Below are 15,641 nucleotides of genomic sequence, written 5' to 3'. Positions count from 1 at the left end.
TTTTAAAAGGGTCTAGGGCAGCCTGGGTGGCTCAGCAGTTTAGTGCTACCTTCAGCCCAGGGCGTGATCCTGAAGACCAGGGATCAAATCCCATGTCGGGCTCCCTGCATGGGCCTGCTTCTCCCTCTGCCTGCCTGTGTGTGTGTGTGTGTGTGTGTGTGTGTGTGTGTGTGTCTCATGAATAAATAAATAAAATCTTGGAAAAAAAAAAGGGTCTGAATGATAAATTTTATGTGATGTGTATTTTACTGTGATTTAAAACAAAAAACTAAAAAAAAAATAAAAATAAAAAAATAAATAAAAAAATAAAACAAAAAACTACTGTGGCAGAACCCTATGTAGGGGGGTTCTAGAGGGGTCTCTCCCTCTGGTGAGGGGAATTTGGGGCCCCTTGTGGGCAGGAAGATCTTTATGGAGACCTGGTGCCCTGAGCTGAGCTGGGGTGGGAACACTGGCACTTGGGCCATGATGGTGCATCCCTGCCCCCTCCCGGGACAGGCAGCATGGAGGGGTCTTTTCGTCGGAGAGGACAGTCCTTCCAAGTCTGTACCAGAGAAGAGAACAATGACCAGGATACAGGCCCAGAGGATAGGGCCATTCTCATCAGGCACCCCAGGGTCAGGATGTGCCACTGTGTCAAAACCCAGGTGGCACGGATGCTAGATGTGACCTAGCAGTTTGCAAATAATGTGGCACGTAGTGTGGCATCATTCAGTACATAATGCAGCATGGCACAACATGGCACATCGTGTGAGGGCCAGCTCTGGGCCTGTGTGGCTTGAGCATCCACACCCCATCCCCCCTCTGTGCCCCTGGTCCTCACTCCAGCTGTTCTGCTTCTCCAGCTCCAGGAAGGCTGCTCAAGTTCTGCCCGCCTGCTAGAAATGGCCTCCGGTGGCATCTTCCTATCAGATGACCTCAATTCAGGCTCCTGGGGGTGACAGGGACAGGGCAGTTGGAGTGCACGTGGCTCAGGCCCTGGGTCCATCTTTGGGCTGCCTCTTCCCTGGCAGGGCCTGACAGGGTAGGGGGTTCAGGAAGGCTAAGCAGGCACCCCAGACCCGGGCCCACTCATCCTCCTCCTGTGGTGCCACTGATGCAAGCTGTTTACCTGGCAGGTGCTGGTGGAGGTAAGTCCCAGTCTGTGGGGAGATGAACCCCCAGAACAGCCAGACGGCCCATCCCTGAGGCAGGGACCAGGACAGGTGTAGCATTCTCCTGAGCAAGTTGCTGTGATCCCCACACCACCCACCCCCTATGGTCCCTGCTCATTGCGTCTGCAGCAGAACGTCAGCAGGTAGGTGGTGTGCAAGCTGCCCTCACTCGGGGTGGGGAGCATTGGGGTGTCAGGCCTGGGCTCAGGCTGGGGTGTGGGCAGAAGCCTCTGCCTGCATGGGTCCACAGACCCCCAAGCCAGTGTGGCCTACCCATGCTAGGTGGAACACTGGGGCTGTGTCCCCACTTCCTGGCCTCAAAGACACCCCCAAGCATGCTCAGGCCCATTGGTGGCAGCTCAGGAGAGGTGGGGGGCACTGTGGGCAGCCGCACTCCAGAGTCAGGTGGGTGACTGTCCTGCTCTGGGCAGGCAGCTGGGGGAACAACTGTGGCCTCCTTGCCAAGGGAGCCATGCAGGCCAGAACTGGAAATGGGGCTGGGATGGGAGTGAGCAGTGACTGCCCCATGGGACAGCTTTGACACCCCACCCCGCCCCAGTAGACAGTAGATGCCAGAGACTGCTGTGGGGTTGGGGGTGGAGCAGCCAGGGAGGCTAGGCTCCAGTTTCAGGCTGGAGCAGGCCAGAGGCTGGGGCAGATGGGCCTCCGCCAGGAGGAGCAGGGATCCGGGGCGTCTGTGGGCCTTGAACCAACAACCAACAGAGTCCTCTGAGCACTGCAGCTGCCAAGCTTGAGATCATGAATAGACCAGCCTCCTTGGCCACAGTTTGCCTCTTAGGTGGAGAGAGTAAAGGAGGCAGCAGACCTGGGGAAGCAGACAGGAAGGGGCCCTGAGAGCATCCTGGACACCTGGATCCAGGCATACCTGAAGTCCAGCTGTCTGCACAGAGACTCATACCCTGAGTGAGCCAGTTGTGCCTTTTCACATAAGCTGGTTTAAGCTTCTGCTACTTGCTAGCATGTGCGCATCTTGTGCACACCTGTGGGTACACACGTTTCTGGGGTGTAGGTGGGGAATACCACTCTCCTCAATAATGATTGCATTTTCTCCATTAGAGAGGTTTGTATTTTCAACCAAGGTTGTCTCACTCCACAAATGATGATATGGAAAGCCTCTACTTGGGCTTGTCTGTGCACCCAGCATCAGGGCCATCAGATGGAGCCAGGCTTTCCAGCTCTACTTCTGCGGCCCTTCCCCCACCATCTGCCATGTAACCAGATGTGCCCCCCACAGAGAACCTGGCACAGGAGGCTGGGCTCTCTCAAGTTAGGAGTGTCCTGGGAAGGCAGCTCCACTATTTGCTGGAGCTCAGCCCTGCCCCCACTGTCCCAATGCACTGGGGAGAGCTCCTTCGGGAAGTGGCAGGAAGGCCTTCTGGACCTGTCTGCTCCAAATCTCAGGGAAGACATGCCCTGCATTTGTTGCCCCCTCACTTGTTACTTTCTTTCTTTTTTTTATTTTTTTCACTTGTTACTTTCTGATTCTCCCTCAAGTTTTGCTGGCCCCCATGAGGGAATGTCTGCTTTGTGACCAAAGGTAGGTGACCAGGAGGATCATTGACCTGGAGGTCAGGTCACGAGATGCACAGGACAGGCCTGGGAGAGAGAGGGGCTGCTTCTGCTGCATAGGGTGAGGGTCCAGGGCTCCTTCACAGTCTAATGGCAGCATCCTCCCCAAGGCCACAAGGCACACTGTGCCTGCCATCTCAGGCCTCGACTTTCCTGGGCTCTGAGCTGCGTACTCTTCCAAGCCCCAATGCCGGCCACTCCATGGCTCTGCTCCAACTGTCCCCTTTTCGCCAGTCATCCAGCTCTCCCCTTGTCCCTTCCAGTATACCTGCCTGCATCAGGGTGGACCTGGGCCTTCCTGGCACCCAGTGGACACTTGGGAAGTGTCTGCTGAGAGAAGCCAGGAGGGGCCGGTTTCCTCACTTTCCTGACCCGGTTCTGTCACCAGACCCTGCTTCTGGCAGCCTGCAGAACTAATTAGCGCTTCTTCTGGATTACCTACATTCTGCACCCTCATCCTCCCTTCCTTGTCCCAGTCCTGTCCTCTGGGGCAGGGGCCAGGGTGAAGCTAGGCTCATCTAGTAGAAGTGAAGGCAAGATGGCTACGATGTAGAGGAACAGAGAGTGCTCTGCTGGAAGGGAGCTGCCCCTACAGCTCTGACACCCTTTAAAGCCGGGCTTGGAGTGTAGCCCCTGGGCTCGGGTCCTGGTCACGTGCACAAATTGTTTGAATAATTCAGATTTAAAAAGACCTACTTTCCGGTCAGACCATTTCCTGCTAGAGAGCAGATGGAGGGGGGGCATCTGAATAATGCATTTGCACACCCTAGGTTTTTAGTGCAGGCTGGGCATTGAGCCAGGCACCAGGGCAACTGCTTTCAGCCTCAGGCCCTGCTCAGCCCTGCAGCCACCTGGCTGGCCTGGCCTTCAGCTGGTTGTGGCTCACAGGGTGCGGCTTGGACTCAGGACTTCAGGCTGATCTCTAAGCCACTTATCTAGAGGAGGGAGTGTCTACAGGAAATCAGGAGAAGCCTAAGTTCCCTGCCAGCTGGGCACAAATTCTCCTTGCTGTGGCAGCAGGTCCACCATGGGCCCTGGTTTATACCCCACTGAGGAGGGGGCTGGGCAGCAGATGAGGCCCAAACTTCAGGAGGCCTGAGCAAGAGATGGTGGGAAGGGGAGGAGAGGGAGGGCAGGCTTTCCAGAGTGAGCCCTTCATACTCTTGAGGTCCAAAGTTCTCTGGCTGGAAGCTAGAAGCTCTTGTGGGTTCTTGAGAGCTGCCAGGGTACGTGTCCCCAGGGCTAGAGGGCCATGCTACTTGGGAACTGGCCTAGGAGTAGAGAAAAGAGCACTGGGAACCTGTGGTTTCTACGCATTGAAGGGGGTGAGGCCCCAGGCTGTGGAGGGATCTGGAAATAAGAACCCAGGGCTCTCCCCTCCTCTCCTCCTGCCTTCCCCTGGACTTTGCCCTCACACTCTTCTCCATAAATATGTAAATGAGGGTTTCTGGCCTGGGCTACAGGACAAGTTCCAGGGAAAGCACTGCCCTACCCCTCAGATCTACAGATTAGCTGGGGGCTCCAGGTGTATACTCACAACCTCACCTGGCCTGTGCAGGCTCTAGCCTGGTGTTCTCATGTGCAGCCTTGCTCTGTGGCCTTGGTGTAACTGGGGATGGGCCCAATCAGGCCTACAGTGGTCTGTGGGACAGGGGAGTCCTGGACAAGCCCTGCTAGCACCCTAGCTGCCCAGTCAGGCCTGCAGCATGGTGACCACCATGGCCCTTGGGCAGGTGTGAAAGGATTCAGGCTGGCGGAGTAGGGATTCCGAGGATCCTCCAGGCTTCCTCTCATCCCCATGGGAGTACTGTGGTCTCCACAGAGACCACTCACCCCCATTTCCTTCTGCTCTGCTGCTGGCCCTGCCCTGCCTCATTCCCCCTCCTCCTCCTTTCCTGTCTCATTTTCCTTGTCTCCCTCCTCATTTTCCCTTTTCTAAGTCCTGGACCTAAGTAGTCACTGAAGGCTGGCATCACACCTGCTGGATTCAGAGGGATGTCTCTGGCCAGAGTCTTCGGCCTTGGTCCATTGCTTCTGGGACCCACCTGCCAGTGCTCAGGACACTCATCTTTCCAACTTTGCATCACCCACCTCTCCTCTGGAGCAGTGGGCAGCACTGCAGAGTCCCTAGAGCTGCCAGCCTTGTCCTGGACATAGTGACCATTTGATGCCGACGCTCCCCACTGCCACTGGTCCTCATGCTGAGTCTTGTCCCTCTCATTCAGAACACAGAGCCTCGGGATCCCTGGGTGGCGCAGCAGTTTGGCGCCTGCCTTTGGCCCAGGGCGCGATCCTGGAGACCCGGGATCGAATCCCACGTCGGGCTCCCGGTGCATGGAGCCTGCTTCTCCCTCTGCCTGTGTCTCTGCCTCTCTCTCTCTCTCTGTGACTATCATAAATAGTAAAATAAAAAAAAAAAAAAAAATTAAAAAAAAAAAAAAAAAAAAAAGAACACAGAGCCTCACTCACAGCCCTTCCACCCATCTCATAAGCCTTCCCTGAGGACCCATTGTGTGCCTCATAGCCCATTTGGTGGGCAGGGGAGTCAAAGTACCGTCTTTGTCGGGGTAATGGGCAAGGAGCAGAGTAGCACAAATTAATCCGTGTGAGGTCTCAGGAATGAGAGCTACTGAGAAATGTTACAAGGCACTGGAGGACAAAGGGGCAGAGACCCCACTGAAACCTCTCTGTAGAGGTGCCTAGAGGTTATGGCGGGGATCCTCCTGGGACGATGGAGCCACAAGGGCTGAGTGTGGATGGGATTGGTGATCTGTGTGTTTAAGGAGCAGAGAGGAGCCAGAATGCTGAACAGCGAGGAGGACAGAGGAACCTGGACATTGTGGGAGGGACAATGGAAACTGTCATGTCCACTGAGCAAGGCAGATGTCCCTGCTGAGGTGGGGACTGTGGTGGGCCAGCGGAGGTCAGAGCCCATGTGGGGTGGCAGCAATCAATCATAGGGGAGATTGATTACTTGGCAGGGGGTACTTCGTGTGCGTGAGTGTATATATACACATATGCTCATAGGTACACATGTGCCTTAGCTCTGTATGCTGAAGCAATGGCATTCTAATAGCAGTGAGCACACCCGGAGCCCTGATCCTGGTTTTTATTTTTTTAAAGATTTTATTTATTTATTCATGAGAAGGAGAGAGAGAGAGAGGCAGAGACCTAGGCAGAGGGAGAAGCAGACTCCATGCAGGGACCCTGACATGGGACTCGAGCCCTGGTCTCCAGGATCATGCCCTGGGCCGAAGGCAGCACTAAACCGCTGAGCCACCTGGGCTGCCCTGATCCTGGTTTTGAAACACCATTCCCTGCTAAAAGGACCCAGAGATCCTTGCAGAAATGGCTGAGTTCAGGGATGAGCAGGGAGGGTATACATTGAACCTGGAGCATTCTATACAAGGATGTGAGGTTGGGCTCCAGGAACAATAGGGACATGCTTGCATGCTTGGTAGGAAAGTCCCAGAGAGTGGGAGTGGGAGAGGTGGGGAACACAGCCCACACCTGGGTGGGAAGTTATGGGCTCCAGGCTGGAAGGATACACATCTTTGAAGGAGAAGGGTCCTGGATCTACCTTGGGGTGAGGAGGGTCAAGGGCTGCAGGATCCAAAGGGATGGAGACCATGGGTGATTAGTTGTTGGAACTGGGGAGCCAGGGATCTGCTGGTGGTTGTGGATCAGGGATTGTTCCAGTGATATTCCTGGGGGTATCACTGGCTATGCATATATGACCGACGCTCACCTTTCTGCTCCCACTGGAGGGGCTTCAATTCTCAGCGGCCTTCCCAGAGGCTGACACTGTTTTCCGTAGTCACACCTCCCTGCCCAGGCGGCCATTCCCACCAGGAGCTTCGTAGGTTTGACCTCCTGAGACCACACTGCCTGCACCTGCCCAGGCTCACAAGAGCCCCACCGGCATCTCCGGGGGCTGGCCCTGTCCACCCCCCCCACCCCGCCCGGTTGGCGGGGGTCCACTCGCGGGCAGGCAGAAGCTGCCTCCGTGGTGTTGGACCCCGTCTGGGATCTGGTCAGCTCGGTTGCACCCCTACGCCTGGGGGCCGGCCTGAGCTGGGAATGTGCACGTGCAGGTAGCCGAGCAGAACGCAGATGTGGGGTGCTGAATGCACGGTGCAGGGTGCAGATGTAGGGTGCCAAATGCACGGTGCAGAGTGCCAGGTGCGAGTACATTGCATGTGCGCGAGATGCGTGTAAGGGGGACGGGTGCAGGGCCGGGAGAGTTTCAGCTGTGATCCTGTGGCCTGTACCCACGTCCCCTTGGCTGGAAAGCTGGGCAGCACTGCAGTGGGAAGGCCTGAGGTAGCACAGAGCCTCGCTCTCTGCCCTTGGGGCCCCGGGAAGGGGCGGCCCCTGCCTGAGGGCCTCCGCGAGCGGGTTCCCCGAGGGCGGGCGCGGCCCCTTTAAGCGGCTCGCACACGCTCCTGGGGTCGGCGCAGAGAGGAAGAGCGCGGACGTGCGCGCGCCGGGGCCGCGGCCCGGCCTGCGTGCGCGCGCGGTGTGCGCGGTGACGCGGCGTGGGGTTTCCCGAGGCTGCGGGCAGGGGCCGCCGCGCCCATCCCGATGGCTGGAGGCGTCTGAGGGGCGGACGGAGGCGGCGGCGGAGCGGGAGCGGGAGCGGGAGCGGGAGCGGGCGCGGGAGTGGAGCAGCCGCCGCGGGACCGGAGCGAGCTTCGCCGGCGCACCTGCCCGCAGCGCCCGCGGAGCGGCCCGAGCGCTTCCACCTCCAGAGCGGCGGCCGAGGCGGCTGAGGCGGCGGGGCGCGGGCGCGTCAGGCGGGACAAGGCACGGAGGTGAGCGCGGTGGCCCCGGCCCCGGCCCCGCGACCCGGGCCCGGGCCCCTCCCCCACAGTTGCCCGCCCGGGCCGCCCCGCCCCCACCCTCCCCGCCCCCACCCCGCGGCCGGGCCGAACGTCTTCCTGCCCCGCCCGGGTGGGGTCGCGGGCCGGGAGCGGGCGGGGACCCTGCGGGCTTTGGCTGGGGTCGGGGGCGGGAGCTCGGGCTCCGGCGCAAGGGTCGGGAGGACCGGGGGCTGGGGTCCCGGGTGTGGGTCTGTGGGTCCGAGTTCTGGGGTCTGGGTCCCAGGCCCGCGGTCCCGTGTGCTGGATCCGGGGGTCCGGGCCCCGAGAGTCGAGGGCCGGGGTCCCTGGGCGGCCGGGCCGGGGCCGCGAGAACAAAGGGAGCGGCGGGCTCCTGCGGCGGGCTGAAGGCTCGCCCTTGGCCTCGGAGGGACGCGGTGCTTTCCACACAGCTCCTCTGGGGACTTTGAAGTTAGTGCTTGGTGGCCACGGGGCGAAGGAAGGGCCCGTGAAATGAGGAAGCTGAGGCGCGGCTGCCGCCGGCCACTCGGGGTGGACTTGAGGCGGACAAAGAGCGGCGCGGAGAGGGCCGAGCGGGGATGGTCGGCTGTGGGGTTGTAGCAAGAAGTGGGAGGCGGCCCCGCGGTCAGCCCGCTGCGGTCCCCCCTCGCCCGGTGCGGCGCCGGCGGGGCGGGGGCGGGGGGCGGGGGCCCTGGCCGGGGTCCCCGGGGTCCCCGTGCCGAATGAATGGCCGGGGCCAGGCCCGCTACAAGATGGCGCGTCGCCGCCGCTGCCATTGTCAGCCGCCGCGCGCGCCCGGCCTCCTGCGCCCCGATTGTGTTCGGGCCCAGTTAACATTATGGAGCAGGACCGGGCGGGGCGGGGGCGGAGGAAGTGACCCCGGTCTGCGAGTCCCCCTCGGCCCGGCGAGCGCCTGCTGGCCGCCCCGGCGGTGGGGGTGGGGGCGGGGTGGGGGAGGAGCGGGGCCGACCCTTCCGCCCGGGTGGTGGCCGCGCTTGGACTCGGGGGACCCCCCCTCCCCCCCGGTATGCTTCTTTGAGGAGGTGTTTTATTGAGACGTGTCTCAAGTCCTTTAAATTACACAGCGCACGAAGTGGTATCAGCTGTATCTGCTCAATTTCTCTATGGAAGCTCCTCAGTTGGGATGGTGAGATCCATTTACTGGAGAAAAACAGCATGTGTGAATCTTTATGATGGGAAGGAAGCTGCTGGGCAGCGATAGCTAGGAATACTGAATTATACGTCAGGGATGTAGACTCCTGCATCTGTGGTTTTAGTTGGGGGACTTCTTTTTTGTATGTTTTCATTCTACTTCCATCTGATTGCCGTGATCTCGGTATTTGATGGCTGAAGCAGCTGCTTATTAAATTATGAACTAAGAAAATATGTACGTTGTTATGATTAGCAAATAAATGGAAGCATTAGCTTTGTAAAAAAAGTTCTTTCAACTGTAGATACTGGTAAGGTCTTTAGAGAGTTCTTATCAATGAGAATTTTACATGAATTTTTTTGTTTTCAAATTTGAAGGTTTACTTTAGTCTTTTTTGGGAGTAGAGGGGTTCTTTATTTGAAAGTAAGGTTTTAGTTCGAATTCTGTTAAGATAGGGTCTATTCTAGATTCTTCCGGAAGGTATGTATTGCAACAAGAAAGTGAATAGGCAGTTCCTTTTTTGCTTCCTTACTAATATTGGGTGTGTGGGTGGGGACAGAGTTGGTGCCACCAACATGGAAACAGGTCTGAGAACTCTGCACAGCACAACTGGATGGTAGCTTTTGGCTCCGTCTAACTTTCTAACAACTAGAACTGTCTAGAAATGGAAAGCAACTGGAATGGTTGGTTAGAGGCCAATCTGTCAGACCTTGTAGGGGGTGGGGGGGTGGGATCTCCCCCACCTTGAGGCTGGACTTCCAGGCCTCTGTCCAGCTGGAGACTCCAGGCTTACCTGTGTCCAGATTCACGGGTATTGTAAGTGCTACAAGTTTTTCTTAGCAGTGAGAATTTAGGAAAGCAAAGCAAAGTTTTGTGATTTTTGCCTGTGGCTTATTCCCCTTTTTGTGGGGGGACCAGTGTTGGGGCTACATTTCTTCTTCTGTTGGAATGATTCCAGAGTTTGCATGTCCAACTATGTAGTTCTGACTCAGAACTGATACTCTCTCAAACACCTCTTGGACAAAAATTACTCCTGCAGTATGATACTGGAGTTTACCAAGGGGCTGTATATGTATCCTCACATAAATACTCAGCTGTCTAATGTCCCTTGAAGGACATTAATGATACCTTAATAAAGATTTATCTTTGTTTAATATTTTGAGTTCTGTTTTGAGAGGAGTTGAAGTAAGTTTCCTCAGATATAATTTTCATCAGAGAACAGGTTTAGAAGACTGTTAAAAGACTGCATAGTAATTTGTTTTTTAATGGTTATATTTATTTGAGTGAGAGCACTAGTGGGGGAAGAGGGAGAGGGACAAGTAGACTCCCTGCTGTAGACTCCCTGCTGAATGTGAGGGAGGGCAGGACCCTGAGATCCTGACCCCAGCCAAAGTCAGACACTTGACTGAGGCCCCTAGGTGCCCTGATACTCCCCCCCCTCCTTTTTTTTTTTTTTTTTTTTTAAAGATTTTATTTATTTATTCATGATAGGGAGAGGTAGAGACACAGGCAGAGGGAGGCTCCATGCCAGGAGCCGGATGTGGGACTTGATCCCGGGACTCCAGGATCGCGCCCCGGGCCAAAGGCAGGCGCTAAACCACTGAGCCACCCAGGGATCCCCCAATACTCCCTTTTTTTAAGAGTAAAACTTAAAAGTTCTTTTCAGATTTTTTTCATGCCTAGTGACTTTGATTGTAAAGCTTAAATCACCTTGGTAGACTTAAGAGTGACAGCCTGAGAATGGGACTGATTTTATAAGGCGTTAACTTATTTTTCAAAGCTCTGTTCTGTTACTTTTTAGTTTGCTAAAAAAATAAATAAATAAAATTAATTTAAGAGTTTGTTTATTTGACAGCATAAAGCGAGGGTGGGGTATGGGCAGAGGGAAAAGAGGACTCCAGGTGAGCAGGGAGCCCAACAGGGGCTCGTTCCCAAGATCGTGACCCAAGTCAAAGTGTAAGGAAGATGCTTAACCGACTGAGCCACTCAAGCGCCCTACTTTGTTAAAAATTTCTATGCTATCCATTGGTTTGATTGAAAAAGTTGTATTTCTCCAAATCACCTTGAGAAAGTTCTTCATGGACAGCCTGGGTGGCTCAGCGGTTTAGTGCCGCCTTCAGTCCAGGGCCTTATTCTGGAGACCCGGGATTGAGTCCCACGTCAGGCTCCCTGCATGGAGCCTGTTTCTCCCTTTGCCTGTGTCTCTGCCTCTCTCTCTCTCTCTCTCTCTCTGTCTCATTTTTTTTTAATTTTTTTTATTTTTTTATTTATGATAGTCACAGAGAGAGAGAGAGAGAGGCAGAGACATAGGCAGAGGGAGAAGCAGGCTCCATGCACCGGGAGCCCGACGTGGGATTCGATCCTGGGTCTCCAGGATTGCGCCCTGGGCCCAAGGCAGGCGCCAAACCGCTGCGCCACCCAGGGATCCCTCTCTGTCTCATTAATAAATAAAATCTTAAAAAAAAAAAAAGAGGTCTTCAGGATATCTGTAGACTTACCTACTATCAGTTAGCTTTTTATTTATTTTATTTTTTATTTTGTATTTTTTTTAAAGATTTTTTTTTTTTTAAATTTACTTATTCATGATAGACATAGAGAGAGGGAGAGGCAGACACAGGCAGAGGGAGAAGCAGGCTCCATGCCGGGAGCCCAGCTCGGGACTCGATCCCGGGACTCCAGGATCGCGCCCTGGGCCAAAGGCAGGCACTAAACCGCTGAGCCACCCAGGGATCCCCAGTTGGCTTTTTAGCTAATACATTGTTTAATGACTAATGTTGAGTTTATTTTAGACATACAGTATTGGCATTTATTATCGTTTTTTCATTGGATTGTTTTTTCTTTGCCCATGTTGCTTTCTCTGGCTCATGTTGCTCTCCAAATTGGATTAAATTCTTACTGTCTACAGACTTTGGCCTTTAAAAGCATTAGTGGATTGGTAACAGATATTCTCAATGTTATTATCTGGGCTTGACCATATGGCATGCTATATTATTTTGAAACCTCTGTTAGCATAAGTCGAGTAAGACAATGAACAGGATCTTTTAAGCCTGGGAAAAAAGATTTCTGGTTTGGATTCATTGCTGAATGGTTAGAGAAATTATGAAGTGAGATGGGTGAGTTAAGTGTTTCGTTTAGTGAACATAGAATGAAGGGATAAAAAGAAGCTTAAGTTGACACTGAGGTCAGAGACACATTTCACAAACAGAAGGTGTAATGCTGGAATGAAGGGCTGGTCTAAATGTATGTGGGGTGGGTGTGCATACATTGGGTAATGCAACATCATGTTGACTATTCTGGTAAAAAAAAAAATGAAGCAGCATTTCTTTCTAAGCTATGCATTTTGTTCCAGAGCTCTTATTTAGGAAATATAGGCAGTCTATAGACATCCAAATTGGTCAGAGGAATGCCAAAAGCTTTTTAAACCTTTTAGTCCTGTTCTTGTGGTAGTATCTTGCATTAGATGCCACACTAATTGGTGGAAAGAAATTCCTGCTGGTTTCTAGTAATAGAAAAGCTTCTTTAATAGAGCAATGTTGCTTTCTTCTTTTCCTTTTTTTTTTTTTTTTTAATTTTTATTTATTTTTTATTTTTTTTATTTTTTATTTATTTATGATAGTCACAGAGAGAGAGAGAGAGAGAGGCAGAGACACAGGCAGAGGGAGAAGCAGGCTCCATACACCGGGAGCCCGACGTGGGATTCGATCCCGGTCTCCAGGATCGCGCCCTGGGCCAAAGGCAGGCGCCAAACCGCTGCGCCACCCAGGGATCCCATTCTTTTCCTTTTTTTAAAGATTTTATTCATTCATTCATGAGAGACACACAGAGAGAGGCAGAGGGAGAAGCAGGCTCCCTGCGGAGAGCCCAATGTGGGACTCCATCCCAGGACCCCGGGATCATGACCTGAGCCGAAGGCAGACGCTCAGCCACTGAGCCACCCAGTTGTCTCTGTTGCTTTCTTTTTCTCAGACTTAGTAAGTATTCAGTTATTTGACTTATTAAAGTTTTGGGGAAAGCTATTTCTACAAACATGGATTTAAAAGACCAGGGGCACCTGGCTGGATCAGGTAGAGTTTGAGACTCCTGATCTTGGGGTTGGGAGTTTGAGGCCCATGTTGAGAGTAGAGGTTAATAAACAAACAAACAAACAAATAAAATAAGTCAAGATTATCTAGGGTAATTTTTTTTAAAAGATTTTATTTATTCCTGAGAGACTTACAGAGAGAGAGGGGGCAGAGACACAGGTAGAGGGAGAAGCAGGGTCCATGCAGGGAGCCCGATGTGCAACTTGATCCCAGGTCCCCAGGATCATGCCCTGGGCCGAAGGCTGCGCTAAACCTCTGAGCCACCCAGGCTGCCCAATTTTTTTTTTTTTTTTTTAAGATTTTATTTGTTTACTCGAGAGACACAGAGAAAGAGAGAGGCAGAGACAGAGCGAGAAGCAGGCTCCATGTAGGGAGCCCAATGTGGAACTCAGTCCCGGGACCCCAGGATCACACCCTGAGCCAGAGGCAGATGCTCAACCACTGAGCCACCCAGGGACACCTGGACAAAACTTCTTGTCCCCTGATTTGCTAAATAGTGATAATAACAATAAAATACTGTAACTGGAAATTTGTTTAACAGGTGCTTATTCAGCACCTTCTCTGGTAGGTGCTAAGGCTATCAACTGCTGTAGAATGGGTGTGTCCCAGGGCCTCACTGAGTTTATAGTTTAATAGACAGCCTAACAAGGAGGTGCAAAGGAGAAATTCAAGGGCAGTAGGTTATAGAGACAGCTAGAGATCATGACTGAGTTGGATGTTTAACTGACTGAGCCACCCAGGTGCCCCAGGAGTGAAGTGTATTTTAAATTGAAACCCGAAGGACCCTCTGGTTGGAGCCTGTCTGGCATGCAGTTAGCGCGTGGAGGAGAAGGAAGGAGTTTTTTTTTTTTTTTTAATTTATGAGAGAGAGAGAGAGAGGCAGAGACACAGGCAGAGGGAGAAGCAGGCTCCATGCACCGGGAGCCCGACGTGGGATTTGATCCTGGGTCTCCAGGATCGTGCCCTGGGCCAAAGGCAGGCACCAAACCGCTGCGCCACCCAGGGATCCCCAGGAAGGAGTGTTTGAAGCTGAGGAGGTGGTGTGAGTGTTTTTCATGCAGCCACCAATTAGCCTCTTTCACCCCCTATGTCTCCAGCACCCAGAACTGTGTCTATTGTGTGGTAGTGGTAGATGTTCAGTAATTACTATTATTTTTAAAAATTTTTTATTTATTTATGGTAGTCACACAGAGAGAGAGAGAGAGGCAGAGACATAGGCAGAGGGAGAAGCAGGCTCCATGCACCGGGAGCCTGACGTGGGATTCGATCCCGGGTCTCCAGGATCGCGCCCTGGGCCAAAGGCAGGCGCCAAACCACTGCGCCACCCAGGGATCCCAGATGCTCAGTAATTATTGAATGAAAGAAGGCATGGCTCATGAGGGATGGAAGTTCCAAAGGGCTGGAGGGTGGTGAGAAATGGACACTGAGGGTCAGAGCCTTAGGAAGGAGTAGTGCTTTTATCTTGAGGGCTCTTGGGAGCCTTTAAAGGATTTTAAAGAGGAGATTGACCATGGCCATGGTACTTGAGCTCAGAGCATGTTCAGATGAAGGAGGAACACTATGGCCATAGACGGCCATATGGGGTGCTAGTATAGAGAGGAAGGGATCCAGACTAGGATGTAAAGCTGGTGACTAGAAGACCTGATGGCTGCATGGAAGGCAAGAAGAGAAGATGATCACAGTGTATGCTTGTCCTGGGCATCTGGGTGGCTGTTTGGCATTTACTGAAATAAGGAGCAGTGGTTCAGTGGAGAGGATAATGAGTTCAGTTTATGCATGTTGGGTTTGAGGACTCTAGGAAATCTTCCATTAAGGGTGGATCAGTCCTTAGGCTTTTGGCTCCTCTCCCTGTAAAGCTCTTCTCCTAGAGGTTGGTTTTGTACAGTTCACTGCCTTCATTCAGGTTTTTGTTCAAATACCCCCTTCTCAGAGGGCATTCTCTTATCTCCTCAGTCTCTGCCATTTTATCTTGCTCTGCTTTCCTAGTCCTTGTGCTCATCTCCCCAGTAGTTTTAAGCTCCATGAAGACAGGAATTTAGTTCACTACAATATTACCAACCTCTGAAATGGATGCTCATTAATTATTTGGATTTTGTATATGTGAATGTGAAGCTCTGGAGAAGTGGTCTGGATTGGAGGCAGAACTTTCAGAGTTAACAGTATTTAGAAGGTAATTGAAGTTTTGGGAATAATGATACTGAGAGCAGGGGGTCTTAAGGTATGATCTTTGGACCCTGGGGGTCCCTGAGACCCATTGGGTCCATTGGGTCAGAGATACTTACACAGTAATCAAGATGCTATTTGATATTCACTGCATGGATGGTACAGAAGCAGTGGTAGGTAAAACTGCTGTTTCTTTAACACAGACCAAGGGTGTGGCATCCAACCAGTTGTAGTAGTTATTGTAGTCATAGTATTCTTCACCACCATGAACTTGTGTTTAGAAAAATGCAGTTTAATATCTTTAATTTTTATTAAACTTTAACCCTGAATACCCATTTTTTCCTGTCTGTGAGATGAAATGGGAAGCAAGCAGAAAGAATCACAGTATCCCAGTGTATCCCAGAGTACAATAGCAGTCTCCTGGACAAGCGGCTTTGCCATAGCACTGAAAGAACAGCTTACAGAAAAGGATCGTCCTTTAGATGTGTTCTTTATATGGCAGATACTTTCTTGAAAATGAACGAAGTGAACCAGATATTTCAAGGAATGTAACTGACAATATTGTTGGCAGTGATAAAATTTGAGCTTTCAAATGGAAATTAGAATTTTGGAAAACTTGACTCTGCTATCCTGAGCTTGACAGCTTCCCAGTATTTAAAGA

The 15,641-nt window shown here is 52.5% G+C and overlaps 1 protein-coding gene across 4 annotated transcripts in view; it reads left to right on the top strand.

Moving 5' to 3' along the window:
• Positions 1 to 7,225: 7,225 nt before the first annotated feature.
• GNB1 (G protein subunit beta 1) overlaps positions 7,226 to 15,641 on the top strand; it is a 99,386-nt gene continuing 90,970 nt past the window's right edge. The window contains exon 1 of one of the 4 annotated variants that reach the window (XM_072731017.1): positions 7,226 to 7,558. The gene's annotated coding sequence lies outside the window, so the exon portion shown is untranslated. The remainder of the gene's footprint in view (positions 7,559 to 15,641) is intronic. The other 3 variants (XM_072731015.1, XM_026007146.2, XM_072731016.1) reach the window with 3 other exon arrangements.

Source organism: Vulpes vulpes, chromosome 12 (assembly GCF_048418805.1).
Source record: "Vulpes vulpes isolate BD-2025 chromosome 12, VulVul3, whole genome shotgun sequence".
Taxonomy (NCBI): domain Eukaryota; kingdom Metazoa; phylum Chordata; class Mammalia; order Carnivora; family Canidae; genus Vulpes; species Vulpes vulpes.
This window is presented reverse-complemented; position numbering and strand designations above follow the sequence as displayed.